Source organism: Podarcis bocagei (assembly GCF_964188305.1).
Source record: "Podarcis bocagei genome assembly, chromosome: 6".
NCBI lineage: Eukaryota > Metazoa > Chordata > Lepidosauria > Squamata > Lacertidae > Podarcis > Podarcis bocagei.
Window position 1 is genome coordinate 94,863,526 of NC_138130.1, and position 9,633 is coordinate 94,873,158.

At 45.1% G+C, this 9,633-nt stretch overlaps 1 protein-coding gene across 1 annotated transcript in view; it reads left to right on the forward strand.

Annotated features, from left to right (window-relative positions):
• Window positions 1-7,098, forward strand: part of LOC308588817 (uncharacterized protein) — a gene marked incomplete at its 3' end in the record, with an annotated part of 117,300 nt that extends 110,202 nt beyond the window's left edge. Inside the window, exon 3 of the transcript XR_014008900.1 lies at window positions 6,958-7,098. The remainder of the gene's footprint in view (window positions 1-6,957) is intronic.
• Between the last annotated feature and the right edge of the window lie 2,535 nt (window positions 7,099-9,633).

Consider the following 9,633-nt stretch of genomic DNA (forward strand, 5'->3'; position numbering starts at 1 on the left):
TCTCAGTCACAAGGACATCACACTTTCCCAAGTTTGCATAGAATGGTGTAGCTTTGGTCCTTACGAACGCAGCTATTGCTCTTGGCTGCCTGTAGCTTCCACCCACTCCCTCCCTCCTCACTGGGGAGTTTGAGCTCTCAATGCTGTGCTGTCTGGGCAAGTTAAACTGCTGGCTGCAGGGCCAAAGGCTGACGTCACTGGTTCCACCGGGAGTGCTGTTGGGATGCCATTCCTTCAACAGCATTCAGACACCAGTTCAAGAGGAAGGGAACAGTTTTGCTGGTGCTCACCAAGGTTTTGTGTTTTCGGGGCACAATCATCCGTCTGCTGGGAGTGGAGCAGGGGCAAGCTGTCAGCGTCTTTTTAAAAATGAGAGCACACACGCAAAATTCATCATTGCAAAGTCTAACAGAAGACACTCACAGAAATTTCCTTTGCTTGGAAATCAATAGGATCTGAAAGCATTTTAACTTTGGATCATGCGTAGGCATGTACAGAACCGGATTTAGGTTTGATGAGGCCCTGAGCTACTGAAGGTAATGGGGCCCTTGATATGTCCAGCTGTCCTTTGTCAACAACAAATTGTCGCTGTGTTTTGTGTTGAAGATATGCTATATGGCAGCCTTTCTCAACCTGTGGGACTCCAGATGTTGTTGAACTACAACTCGCATCACCCCTAGCTAGCAAGGCCAGAGCTCAGGGATGATGGGAGTTGTAGTCCAACAACATCTGGGGATCCACAGTTTGAGAACCACTGCTATATGGTAATTTATGGACCTAATATGTATCTAAAGCAATTTGCACATAACAAATAGAAGTCTACACAACACAAAACACTGTTGCTGTATGTAGGTTTTATTTTATTTGTTTTTCATCTTATATTTTGGAAATGTACATCCAGTGTTCCCCCCCTTTACATTTTTTGGGGGCCCCCAAGAGAGTGGGGCCCTAAGCTATAGCTTGTTTAGCTTATACGTAAATCCGACACTAGGCATGTATGACTAGGAGCCATTCTAAGAAACCCAAAAATTGTTGCAGTTCTGAAATAAGGGGTTAAAGTCAGCCCAGTTCTGAAAGATTCTGTCTGCCATTCTGATTCCAAACAGCATCCAAACATAGGTGGAAAATAGCTTCCTTATCTCAGTAACATTTGGTTAAAATCAGTATCATTTTAAAAGGTTCAGCTTGCCAACTAGTAACAAAAGACACCCAATTTTGCGTTCAGAGATGGAAAAAAAAACTATTATGCAAAAATTTTTTACAGTATCCTAAGAGGTGTCCAACTGCATAGTGAACTAAGAACTTTTTTTAAAAAAGTATTTTTTGATACTTATTCAAAGATACAAAAAAGTTCATACCCATTACTAAGTATCTTTTTATAAAACACTGAAATAAAATAACTACTTAATCTTAAAAAAGAACAGAGGCAAAAAGAAGGAAGAAGGAAGGAAGAAGAATAAAGATTTAAATTTTTTTTAAAAAGAATTCTGGTTCTCTGTCCTGCAGCTAAATATAGTATTCATTCATTAAGATCCAACCATTCTATCTTCTGTATTAGCAACTTTCCAGAAAATATGATAGATGAATGACAGAATTGGAACAAATTTGAGGCAACATCTCTGATGGACAGCTATCGAGTCCAACCTGCAGGAAAGGGTGCCTGCAGGCTGTCACTATTTTGCATAAGGAATTCAAGCACAGCAGCAGAACTTTAGGTTTGTGCAGTTTAAGTGGGTTAAAGGGCTTGGTTGCCCAGGTGCAACAAATCCACTTTGAAAAGGAATCAGACTTTTTTTGCAGTTAAAAAATTGCTGGGGAAATGCGTGGAAAAGTGTGTGATGAAGGAATGACTAACAGGAAGCTGTGCAAGCAAATTAAGAGGGAAGCAGGACAAAGGCTCAGAGCTTTATAACTGCCCCTTAAGCAAATCAGAATAAATGCTCAATAAAGTCCTGGATATAATCTAACCTCCGTGTAAGCTTTGTGCAAGCAAACCAGAGCAAACACTCAATAAACAGGTTGTCTGGAGGGGGTCTGAAGTCAAACAGCTCCTTAGGGAGTTTCTCCTGATGTTTAATCAAAATAGGATTCTTTGCAATTTCTATGCATCATGTCCTGTGAATCACTGAAAAAACCAGCCTGCTCCATCTTCTCTTTGCCTGCCCTTCAGATATTTGAAAACCTTTAATCTTCTTTCTCTAGGCTAACCATGCCCAACTCTTTTAATTGTTCCTCAAAGGATTTGGTTTCCAGACAACACACCATCCTGGACACTTCCCAGTTTTTAATGTCCTTCCTAAAATGTGGCACCCAGAACATGTTCTCAATATAGTTTCAACATGGAAAAGGAGAAATGCAGAATTCATTGTCAATGTTGTCACAGACACTGGCCAATAGGTGCCTGACATCTGTGCAACTGCAGTGTGTTACTGGTCCAAACTATAATGGATATGCTAGCTGAGAGAAAGGTGAGAATTGCATTGCTCCATCAAAAATTTAAATAATAATAATATATATAATGCAATTTAGTACAGTGGTACCTCTGATTACATACTTAATTCGTTCCGGAGGTCCGTTCTTAACCTGAAACTGTTCTTAACCTGAAGCACCACTTTAGCTAATGGGGCCTCCACGCCTCCGCCGCGCGATTTCTGTTCTCATCCTGAAGCAAGGTTCTTAACCCGAGGTACTATTTCTGGGTTAGCAGAGTCTGTAACCTGAAGCATATGTAACCCGAGGTACCACTGTACTAAGAAAATAGTATTCTCTCCTTTCTCCCAGCAACAGATCTACTAATGGACACAGAGTTCCTGCAACAACTGAGTTGAAAGGGTCATGTATCATGCTATAAAATACTTGTCTGGAAAGCAAAACTGTAAAAACCAGACAACTCTGGGTTTATCTGAGTTCACCAAAGTGGTTTAGTTTTCAAATAACACTGGCTATATGTCACACTTTACCACTATATGCAAGTCATTCCTGTCTGTCATTCCTGATTCAGGATGCAGCATATATTTGGCAGTTGACAAAACTGAGTGGGGTTTTCTCTCCCAACTCAAGCTTGGAACTTAAGCAGGAAGCTGCCCAGATTAATATTCTGGCAAGTGCTGAAAAGTAAACAGGTAAATGGCATTGTTCTAAGATGCCATCTTTGCTGCGTGGAAAGAATCTGCCAGTGCAGATTGACAAATACTCACAAATCCCTCAAGTATCAATAGCCAGCTAATCTCTTCCACTGGGGCTAACAAGTTGGGTTTTGTCATGGTGGCACCGACGGCTGATAAATCACTGACTCATCCTAGACATCAACAAAGTGCCATGTTCCATCTCAAGAATGAGCAGCTACAAGCCCTGGCTGAAACCACCAGCATCTCAAGACATGCGCCTCTAATATAAAGTCCTGCAGCTTACAGTGACTTGGCAACAAAGCTAATCAAAGCAGGAGACAAAAACAAGGACTATTTGGATGTATCGTGGAGGAGAAGACGTCTTGATTATGGAGCATTGGATTTCTGGGCCACGTTCCCCCTTCTTCTGCCACATCATGTAACAGCCTGGTGGATCCAGCCAATAGCCCATTGACTCCAGTATCTTCTCTTACAGTGGCCAAGTAGGACCCAAGCACATGGAGTGCTGATCAGAAGCGTTAGGGGTGCCAACTATAGGGGGCTCCGGGTGCACACAAAAATTGTTGTGAGTGCTCAGCACCCACACCACAGGGCCCCTGATGCAGCTTCAGGTGCCTCAGGAAGCACCAAGGCCTCAGAGATGCTGTCTGAGGCCTTGCAAGACCTCAGAACCCGACTTCTAGTGGCACCGGAAGTCAGGTCCCAATGTGACCTCATGACGTCATGTGCAGGGCACCCATTACCTGGGGCCCATAAGTATCCTGGCTACTAGCCGCTGACAGCTGTATCCATTGCTTTTTTCTGGGGCTACACCCCTAAACATTTTGTCTCATTGACGGGCAGTATTTCAATATGAGTACGAAAATGAGAGTACCCATAAACACACACACACACCACACACACACACACACTGGCTGTATCCTCTACAAATTTGACCAACCCTCTTTTAAAGCCATCCAAAGTGGCCTTTGGTGACCTTTGGTCACCTAGATGATCTCCTGTCATTCCATGGTGGTCTTTTCAACCTTTATAGCAGGGGCAGGGACTCTTAGGCCCTTGAGGAGCCATAGGCAGCCAATCAGGCTTCTCTCTCCAGCCACTGGAACTCTCTAAAGCCACACCCTTCCTTTGATCACACACGCCCCTCTCCAGGCCACACCCAACCTGGGCCCTGCTCTGTTCCCCTCTGTGTTATTTTTGTGGGGGCTGGAATGTCTCCTTGGACTGTAATAATCTGTGCTGCTCGCTTAGAATGAATGTGTATTGTGTGTTGCATATGGAAACCTCTGACATCTGCATGGGTAGAATATAGCCCATGATAGACAGGTAACATCTGTTGCTCCACTTGCTTGTGTCTTTGGCCCTGCCCGCTACTGGCATGCAGGTCCCAGAAGGTTGCTAATCAAGGAAAGTGGCCTTCAAGATGAGAAAGGTTCCTCACCTTCTACTTTATAAGTTAAAGGGTTCCCCTTCTCTCTTTGGGATCGAGCCCGCAATGAGAAGGCAAGGGTGATGGCATTGTTGAGAAGGGAATTTGTTTCCAACCTACCTGTTGAATTATTTGCGCAAAGTCAATATACTCGGGGACAACAGAACCTCCAGCAAAAGCCAAACATCATAAAAGGCATGTAATTGCTGGATTAAAATGCTGTCGAAAGCAAGACAAAGGGGAACGGAAAAAGCTTCAAAGATGCTCAGATTGAATCAAAACCCTGGGTAAGTGAAATTTCCCTTCAAAAAATGTCTCCGGGGATTTCAGCTGGGGTTCATTTGTTCTGAATCTGTTTCCAATAGATTGCTAATTGAGAAAAATGAACAAAAACCCCCACATTGGGCTGGATTCAACCAGCCGAAACCAGTGCAAGGGCTCCTGCTAATGCAATGGGACTTTCATTCCCCTGACTCCCTCCATGGGCTCCCAACCTCCCCCAAATTCACTCTGGAGGACCCCCAGGATGGCATGTGGGGAAGGAGAGGGGAGGGGGTTTCTCATTGCAAACAGGAATGCTTGCATGGGTGGAATGGTGACATGGCTGCCCTGCAGCTCAGAGCATCTACTTTGCCTGCAGATGGTTCCAGGTTCAATTCCTGGCATCTCCAGGGAGGGCTGGGAGAGATCCCTGCCTGAAACCCAGGAGCGAGATGGATATATGTTCTGACTGAGTGTAAGGCATGTTCCTCTTAGTGCGATGTTGAATTCCACCCATTATGACACTGCAAACAACACATAGAAATTACTGTTATCCTGATACGTATTATTTCTCACTCAAAGAACTTGCCAGTTGTCATCTGTAGAGAAGTACGTCAAATTAATCCTGAGCACAAGATTTTTCGAAACCAGCCAGTAATTGGAAGTCTTTTTTTTTTTTTAAGGCAACAGTTGTCTTTTGCTCCTGTTAATGTCAACTGTTAGCTCCAAGTCAGTTCAGTCACATCTCTGAATTAACAAAGAAGTGTATTTTTAAGAATTCGGCAGGATTTGATAGTCTTGTCATCTCATGGATGACTTTTAGGAAACCTATCCAATCTCTCTCTCTCTCTCTCTCTCTCTCTCTCTCTCTCTCTCTCTCTCTCCCTCTCTCTCCCTCCCTCCCTCCCTCTCTGTCATAGCAAACACAGGCAATGAGCATGGATGGTTTTGCAGCCCAAACAAGGCTGCTAAGGAACAAGACGGAGGTTTCAGCATGCCTCTAGTTTCTGGCAAGTTTATTTAATAAAAAAACCCCAGAGAGGGAGACACACAGAAAAATGGGCAGGGAATAAGAAGAAGAGTATGGATTTGATATCCCACTTTATCACTACCCAAAGGAGTCTCAAAGCAGCCAACAATCTCCTTTCCCTTCCTCCCCCACAGCAAACACTCTGTGAGGTGAGTGAGGCTGAGAGACTTCAGAGAAGTGTGACTAGCCCAAGGTCACCCAGCAGCTGCATATGGAGGAGCGGAGACGCGAACCTGGTTCCCCAGATTACGAGACTACCGCTCTTAACCACTACACCACACTGGCTCTCCACAGGTCGGCAAGGAGCAGGACTTCTGTTCCCTGGGCCCATCTAAATGTGGCATGCCTTGATGGCACTCAAAAATGTGTGCTCCTTCCCTCATGAAACTATGTGAGATCAGGCCATGCTAGATCATTTACAGACATTTAATTGTTTATAAATAAAAGCATTGCCATATTGTAAAATATCAGGGCAGTGCACAACATAAACAACACAAAACACCATTAAAACAGTAGGGATAATAATCAAAGTCACCGGCTAACCAAAGAAATAAAATAAATAAATAGCTACAAAGGCCTTTTGACATTTTAGAAAGCTCCTCAAGTGATGCCTGGAAGTCAAAAGGGAAGCTGCCTGCCTAATCTCTGGCAGAGGAGAGTTCAACAGCATGGAGTTGGCAGCATTAAATATCTGACTTTTGGATGAAGCCAGATGGGCCTCTGTAACGAGAGTAAGAGTTAACAGTGCTTCTCTGTAAGATCTCAGCGATCAAGCAGGGATACATAAGGGCTTGTGCCATCTTTGTGTCTCAGTCCCAAGTTGTTCAGATCCTTGAACCTGGCCGCATAGGCAGTGCAGATGTTTCAGCGGAGACATCCCATGATGCCAGCTGTGTGCCTACTTCAGCAAGTCAAGCTGCAGCCATTCAGTACCTGCTAGAGCAGGGGTCAGCAACCTTTTTCAGCCATGGGCCACTCTACTGTCCCTCAGACCTTGTGGGGGGACGGACTATTTTTTTGGGGTGTGTGTGAACGAATTCCTATGCCCCACAAGTAACCCAGAGACATTTTTTTTAAAAAAAAATTATTTTGTTGTTGTTGTTGTTTAGTCATTTAGTCGTGTCCGACTCTTCGTGACCCCATGGACCAGAGCACGCCAGGCCCTCCTATCTTCCACTGCCTCCTGCAGTTTGGTCAGGCTCATGTTTGTAGCTTCGCAAACACTATCCAGCCATCTCGTCCTCTGTCGTCCCCTTCTCCTTGTTTTTATTTTTACCAACAACCAAAACACAAACAGTGACACCCCCCAGGCAGGCTGATACATTGGGTATACTTAATCAATAATAACATATTCAATTCAACCATAAGTACAACACTCCTCCCTCCACATGGTTATTTAACTTTTAACATTTTAATTGCTCCAAATTGTTCAAACCTACCCAGATAATTCAATATCTTCTCAATCCAATCCTCCTCTTTCTCACTGACCTTACACCCTTCTGTGTATCTTCACATTAGATATTCGAAAATTATAATATTATTCAATTTTTTCCTCCATTGGTTCACCCCTAGCTCTTCTGCGTTTTTCCAGTTACTCACTATAACTTTTCTGGCTGCAATTACCATCAATTTTACCCATTTACATTCCTCTTTTGTTTTTAACTCGGTGCTACTCAGACTAATAAGAACCATTAATTTATATATTTCCACCTTCCTACCCAGGCAGGCCCCACAAATAACCCAGAGATGCATTTTAAATAAAAGGACACATTCTACTCATGTAAAAACACGCTGATTCCCAGACCGTCCCACGGGCCTTAGGTTTCCTACCCCTGTGCTAGAGCTTCTGGAGCAGACCCCAGGCCAACCCCAAAGGGAGCTCATTGCGGTAGCTTACCCATGCATGAGCTGCAGTGGCCAAGTGACCCCAATCCTGATAGGGCCATAGCTGGCATACCAGACAAAGCTAGCAAAAGGCCACCCTCCATGACTGCATGTGCGACTTGACTACATCCAATGTCATCTCGCCATATCAGATGACTGATAGGAACACTGTTTACCCACAGGAAGGAAACAGGAGCAGTGCAAGAAACCATCATGTGTTATAAGGCGTCAACAAGGACCAGCCTTAGTACTGATAAGCATTGTATATTGACACAGAGAATTACAACATGTTGTTCTGATCATGAGGCATGGCTACTCATTCTGATAATGCAGTAAAAGTGACTGGCCCATTTGTATGGGGGTGGGGAACTTTTTCAGCCCAACAGGCCAGATTTTAATCTCCCCAACCCCACTTTATGGTCCTGTTTTGGACCACCCACCTGTCAAAGTTGGTCTGCTGTTGGTTCCACTATCTAACAGTTCTTACCTTCAGAAACTTCTGCCTGAACTTTCTTGTAACTTGAAGCCATTGGTTCGGGTCCTACACTCGGAGCAGGAGAAAACAAGCTTGTTCCCTCTTCCATGTGACAGCCCTTGAGATATTTGAAGATGGCTGTCATATCTCCTCTTTCCCAGGCTAAACATAGCCAACTCCCTCAACCGTTCCTCATAAGGCTTGGTTTCCAGACCCTTGATCATCTTGGTTGCCTTCCTCTGCACGCGTTCCAATATGTCAACATTATGCTCAATGACCAGTATCAAGATAAAAATACAAAATTTAAAAGCTCAGAACAAAATAAAATAGTATGAAATCACATATACATAAACAAGCAGTTCTAGGTGGTCATCTGTCTGTCAGAAGGAAACCCTTCTGACCTAGAGATGACCATTTGTCAATATATTATACTACTCCTGGGTGCTATATGTTATATGTTGTATTTAAATTTTATCTTGATACTGGTCATTAACCATAATAAAACAGCTATACTATACTATAGTTACCTGCAAGGACATTGCTAGCTCACCCACATCCTGCAGAAAGGGGGAGTAAATGGTTTGTAAAGGTAAAGGGACCCCTAACCATTAGGTCCAGTCGTGGCCGACTCTGGGGTTGCGGCGCTCATCTCGCTATAGTGGCCGAGGGAGCCGGCGTTTGTCTGCAGATAGCTTCTGGGTCATGTGGCCAGCATGACCAAGCCGCTTCTGGTGAACCAGAGCAGTGCACAGAAATGCCGGTTACCTTCCCGCCGAAGCGGTACCTATTTATCTACTTGCACTTTGACGTTGTCAGGGGTTCAGAAGCAGAGACGCAGAGAAGGGAGGAGACAGAGAGCGAGGGGGAGGAATACGAAGGAAAGATGAGTGGGGATGACAAACCGAGATCGCCGAGCTTATCCAGTGAGTCCGAGGATTCCCAGAAGGGAGCGCCAGCAGTCAGAGCAAGGGGGGAAAGCAGGGGGACACCCCAGGAAGAAGGGTCCAGAGAGGAATCAGAGAGCAGCAGTTGGAGATCGGGACCCACGTACCCAGACGGGAACAGCGGGGAGAAAGGGGACCAGATATCGGGTTCCGGAGGCTTTCAGAAGGAGGGAGGGCATGAGTCAGGAGTAGTCACGCCCACCTCGGGGAGCGACGAAACGATCAAGAGGAAGGTTGTGAGTTGGGCGCGCGCGCCAAGTTCAAATGTAGCGGAAGCTGGCGCAGTAAGCAGCCCAGAGAGTGAACCAGGTCCCAAAGCCCGCCGCAAGGAGGCGGAAGGGTCAGGGGGGTCCGCGTCAGAAGAGAGTAGGAAAAAGGAGACCCCGGGGGGCAGAAGGACCCAGAGACGGAGGGAAAGGCGCAGGAGGTGGAGCAAGGCTAGGGTATTAAGCTGGTGTGCTAGAGGCGGAGACTCAGACGGG